Genomic DNA, 6260 nt, shown 5'->3' on the forward strand with positions numbered 1-6260 from the left:
TCACCTTTACCTCCTTCCACCTATCACATTTCCAACGCCCCTCCCCCAAGTCCCTCCTCCCTACCTTTTATCTTAGCCTGCTGGACACACTTTCCTCATTCCTGAAGAAGGGCTCATGCCCGAAACGTCGATTCTCCTGCTCCTTGGATGCTGCCTGACCTGCTGCGCTTTTCCAGCAACACATTTTCAGCTCATGCTGTCAATCTGCCTAGTGGTCATGAAATGGGATGTTTTAACTCTGAGACCACTGAGAGCAGGTCAGGGGACTGGTAACAGAAAAATAAATCTTTAACGCTACAGCATGCATGCAATCTGAAATCGCTCCAGCAGAGAGTAAAGATGACCACAAATGTGCTTTCTCATCAATGTGATGTCTACCTCAAAATTTGTGACCTTAGCAATAATAGCCACAAATGACATTGATGTATTCCTGACTACTAGTCTGACTGTGAGGATTGAAATGATGAGAAGGTAAAATTGCTCTTTTAGCAATAGCAGCAGCAATAATTGTTTCCTAACATCCTGGACTGGCAACACAGATGAACGTGCATGAAACCAAGCTTAACAGCTGAATTTCTAACCTCTCCTGCCACCATTCCAGCCCAGAGCAGAACTAACGTCCGCCTTCAATATTCAGAAACCGCAGATTTCAAGATTTTGATGGAGCCTGGGGCACCTTCCTGAGAAAGACAGAAGTTCTGCACCGATCTAATTTGCAGATTTACAGGAACTGGCAAGGAGTTAGTTTTCATCCCCAGCTGGGTGCAAGAATATTAAATTACTACAAATCTCAAAACTTAACCCAAATGCTTTGTTGATCACCACTGCTGCTACCGGTGCAGATGGAATGGAGAGTGGGAAAAATTGGGATTTCTCACAACTGAGTTGACAATTGCTGGGCTCAATAAGCTAAGGTGTCTTTCTAGCACTATGTGTTTGTTCTCTCCATCTCAACTCTCTCAACTTGCTGGTCAGTTGTAGTGTCTCTATGTCACAGCCAGGAGGCCTGTCTTTATCCCAACTGCTCCAGACATCTCTGAACATAAAATCCCTACAGTGTGGAAGCAGGCCACACAACACACAACAGCATCCAACCCAAAACCATCCCCCTACCCTATCCCTCTAACCCTGCATTTCCCATGACTAATCCACCTAGCCTGCGCATCTTTGGACTATGGGAGGAAACTGGAGCACTTAGAGAAAATCCACATTCACACTGGGAGAATGTGCAAACTCCAGACAGACAATTGCCTGAGGGTGGAATCAAACCCAGGTCCCTGGTGCTGCGAGGAAGCAATGTTAACCACTGAGTTACAGTAACACCCCACAGGTTGACTCTAAAACAAACAGAGCTGATGGACTAAAAGAGAAACTATTTCCTCTGCTCTGATGGAGTCCAGAACAAGGGATTACAACCTCAAAAAATTAGAAAGGGATTGTAAGAGCTGATATCTAGAAACACCTCTTCATGTGCAAGGTCATGTAATCTGGAAAGCCTGTGGTACTTCTGCCAAACGTTAGGCAGTTACTGTATCAGATATATCAAAACCTTATTTTTCATTTAATGAATTGAACTGTTTTACAGTGTGAATTAAATGCATGGCTTTTGACACAAAATTCAGTTCAACCAAGGAAGTAAAATGATAGGAAATGAAGTGATAAGAGCAGAAGAATAACGAGAGAGGCCGGGAAATGTTTGAGGAGTTTCAAGAAGTGTGAGAGCACTATTAGCCATTGTGTAACAATTAATGTGTTGTGTTTCTGCAAGTTCCTAACAGCAGGAGGAAGATTCGTTATATTGAAAGAACAGACATAGGAGGGGTGAAATTATGATGACAGAGAGGTTTAGCACACGAATGTCAAAGAAATAAGCCCATGCATCTCAAAGGAGGATACAACAACCAGCTTTGCTATAATAATTCAGAAGACAAGGTCGTATAAGCTACTGAGGTTTTGCTTAAGCTGTTAGTTGCAGAGCAATAAGCAGAACAAACTGAACACTTAATGTATCATAGCCTTGTTATTTAAGGCTATTAACATGTCAGCTATACACAAATTCTAAACTAAAGTAGCCTTACTGGCAGTTAGTCAATATCAGACATGAAGTATGGTATCAACTTTAATAAGTACAGCCAGCTGAGGTTGCATTACAGTGATACATTGAACTGCCTTTGTTTTTTTTTAACCACAGATGTTAATTCTTGGACATTATTATTAATACTTAGCAATGTAATGTTGCTAATTGTTTAATGCTAAGTGTGTTAATAAGTAATATTTAGTTCTTGATTTCCAGGTCTCTCCTTTTTGATAACTTTGGAAGAAAGGACTGAACAATTATTCATGTGCACCCTAAAAAAGAGCTTTGCTGGAGTCAAAGTACTTGATCGAATAACTTGAAGCGGATGTTGTAATATTTACGAGTCAAGTCTTTCCTTGCATGTGAGGGAATAAGAATGAGAATTTTCTTTGAAGAATCAAGACATTCCTCATTGTGCCTTCTAAGGATCAATAATCAATGGGAAACTAATATCAGTATTATTGCAAAGTTCTGTCCAGAAGATCTCCCCAGCATTTTGGTCACAGTGTTACATTAGCATAATATCCAATTGCCAAGATTTTACAGAGTCTCAAAGTGTGGGTTGGGAATTGTGGTGGTGGGGATGCAACATGTCCGGCGGGTTGGTGATGGGTGCTAGGCACATAGCACTTTAGTGAGGGGGAAGGTGGCTTACAACTCTACTGCTCTGAGCACAACTTAAAGGTCAATTTTAGGGTTTTTATACCATTAAGTGTGTTTTATCAGTGGTGGTGGACCCTTTGCCATGAAGGGAAATCTTTCTGAGCATCCTCCTATTGAGGCATTCTGCAGCAACATCACTTCCTTCGCGCATTGTGCTCACCAACCCAATTTGAACTCAGTCCAATGGGATCCACATATTGGTTTGGCAATCCCAACCTCAGTTACCTGCTTCTGTAGCAAAGTCCACACTGTTTCATGTGTTCACCATTGACCATCCATCCCAATAGCACTGCTGGAACTACGGTCCTCTGATTGTCTACTAGCTGTTCGTAGTGGGATCTCACCTATTAGAGTGATGAGAACCCTAGTGCCAATTTTTTTAATTACCTGAAGGACATACAATCCAGTTAAAGCTCCAGAAATGCCAGAGGTGGGGTTACCCCAGCCTTTCCAGCCCATGAATAGGGCCGTAGTTGACCTGTAAAATCCCAGTCGAAATTGGATTGTTAAGACTGTTAGCCATGACAACTTACCTTAGAGAGTATTGCTGAATCTACTTGTGCCACAGATTTCGAGAAGCTATGTGGTAGAATTGTGCTCAGATTCAGGTGAGTGTTGTCACATGACAGTTGGACTTTTGACATGTTAAACAACAGTTTCTATTTGTGCACCTCTAGATGAGCAAATAGCTAAGAGGTTATGCATACATCCAAACGTGTAATATAATTTGCTATCAATCTGTGTTCTTGCCTTAATACTTTTCCAGATTCAAAAACATCTTCTAGCCTTCATTTAGTTGCTGTGGAACTAGGAGAGAACATTCATTTCCCCTGGCATACCCCTCAACATTTAATATTTCTTTCTGGTTCTCCCTAATCAATTTGGAATGCAATGTTTTCAACAAGATCTTGACTCACTCTTTTCTTTCTCTGCCTCTTCAGTCATTAATGCAGCACAACCATCATCTTTAAACTGCTTATCTATATTGTTTAAGCAATATGTTGCTGGTGCTTTTGGTGAAATGCCTGGCAACTTTTGTTTGCAACTGATTGTTCAAACTGCATTCACTCAAATAGATGCATACCCATGAGAGCAAGAAACATCAATTTGGATCATCTTGTCAGTCTTGCTAACAATGTATTTGAAAAGTCCTTTCAAGGAGATATGGATGATTAAAAAAAATTGAAGACCTTGTTCACTCTCATAAAAAGGGAGTTGTTTATTCTTGAACATTCCCTTTTGACAATGGTCTAACTATTTTCATGCATTTCTTGTAAATTAAACCTGTTTGTGCAGTTGCAACTTCTATCAAGCATTTTTCAGTCTCCTTTCAGTTCATTGTGAATCAGATACAAGGTAACATTTTAACTCCAGTTTATGTCCTGAAATCATGCCTTTTTCTACCCTGAGATGATGCAGCAATAGGTGCATTACCAATTCTAAGGAACAATAAATTTGTTTATGGCAGAACTTGTTGAATTTTTGGAGAAGCTTTTCAGTATTCTCTATATAATAAAGTCAAGAACACTAATGTTAACATAGGTGATATTGCAGTGTATGCAGCGTTGGGAACGCATAGATATTTAGGGATGAGAAAAATGAGAAAACTAGTGGTTTGGACCACTCTTGGGCTGCAAAGGATTTACTGTGTGACTTTTTGGAATGTGGAAGTCAACAGAACTAGGAATTGTCTGCTCTTTACAGAAAAAAATCAAATGATTTGGGGACAAAAATTAAAACTGCGGTAAAAGGTTGTTATGTGACCATAATTGTTGGCCTGACAGTTTCCAGCATCTGCAGTCCTCACTTTTGCCTAGTTTTAGGAGGGGACTAGTGATGAAGATTGTCTAGCAAATGCCTTTGGACTGATGTGGTGCATGTTTTGGAAGCTGTGGTAGTTAAAATAAGCTACTCAGGGAGAAAAAAATGTCTTTTCTTTCCTCCCTCAGCAAGTCACAATACAACCCTTAAAGAGAAACATTTGAAGAAATATCTTAGGAAATTCTTCACTGAGAATCAGAAAAAAATCCAGGAACCAATATTGCTAGTCTTCACATTAACTCTGAATGTATATTAATTCAATTGTGAGACCAGTCACTACCTGATCTGTTTCCTGAATTGATGGTCTTCTATCACTCTGCAGCTGAAAAAAATGTGATATCTCACAAATAAGAAACCAAAGAATCCCAAGAAAAGTCAGTTCATTCTACCCTTTTAGTTTGGATTCTTGATCAACAGGACTTTTTTTTCTACTTTTCCCCTCATAAGTGCTCTGCAGAGCTGTGATCATTATCCTGTCTGTGTATGAATGTCTGTGTATGTTTGGCTATGATGTGGAGGTGCCAGTGTTAGACTGGGGTGGACAAAGTTAAAAATCACATAACACCTGGTTATAGTCCAACAGGTTTATTTGGAAGTACTAGCCTTCGGAGCGCTGCTCCTTCATGGGGTTGCTGAGGAGCAGGATTATAAGAGACTGAACGTATAGCAAAAGATTACAGTGTCATGCAACTGAAACAATATATTGAACAAACTTAGATTGCTGTTAAATCGTTCATTTTTTAGAATAGATTACAGGTTTCAGTTCATTCAGTGGTCAGGGACACTTGGCCTCAGATCTTCGGGTGTCCATCCTCCAAGGTGGGCTTCAGGATATGTAATAATACGGAGTCACCGAGCAGAGGCTGATAGCCAAGTTTGGTACCCATGAGGATGGCCTCAACCGGGACCTTGGGTTCATGTCACACCCCACTACACTGTACACTCTATCTCTCTCACACACACACATGCACGCATGCATGCACACGCACACACACACAATCTCTCTCTCATGCGGGCACACACATATGTAAGTCTATGGGGTGAATTTGCATTTGCACAAGTATTTGCAGGTACATTCTATTTTGCTCAAAAAGCACACAATCTGCAGGCAGTCAATCCGCGTAACATTTTATACATTTTTTTTAGCTTAGATCCCCTACAGTGTGGAACCAGGCCCTTCGGCCCAACCAGTCCACACCAACCCTCTGAAGAGTAACCCACCTAGACCAATTTCCTCTGACTAATGCTAACACTATAGGCAATTTAGCATGGCCAATTCACTTGACCTACACATCTTTGTGCAGGAAACCCATGCAGACATGGGGAGAATGTGCAAACTCCACACAGACAGTCGCTCAAGGCTGGAATCGAAACTGGGACCCTGGTGCTGTGAGGCAGCAGTGCTAACTACTGAACCACTGTGCCGCCCTGCCTACTTTGGAAATAGAACCAGTCTGACTCAAGATTGGATACAGATAAATTCTATCCTCACACCTTTAATGCATTGTCTGAGCGGAGGTATCACCTTTTCTAATAAAACCTTAAGTTATCTCGAGAATGTGACTTAAAAGAAGCCCTGGGATTTACATATTAATGAACCGAAACTCACAACCCATTCTAAAAGATTAAAAATCACACAACACCAGGTTATAGTCCATCAGGTTTAATTGGAAGCACTAGCTTTCGGAGTGCTGCTCCT

The sequence above is a fragment of the Chiloscyllium plagiosum genome, chromosome 6 (genome assembly GCF_004010195.1).
Source record: "Chiloscyllium plagiosum isolate BGI_BamShark_2017 chromosome 6, ASM401019v2, whole genome shotgun sequence".
NCBI classification, from domain to species: Eukaryota; Metazoa; Chordata; class Chondrichthyes; order Orectolobiformes; family Hemiscylliidae; genus Chiloscyllium; species Chiloscyllium plagiosum.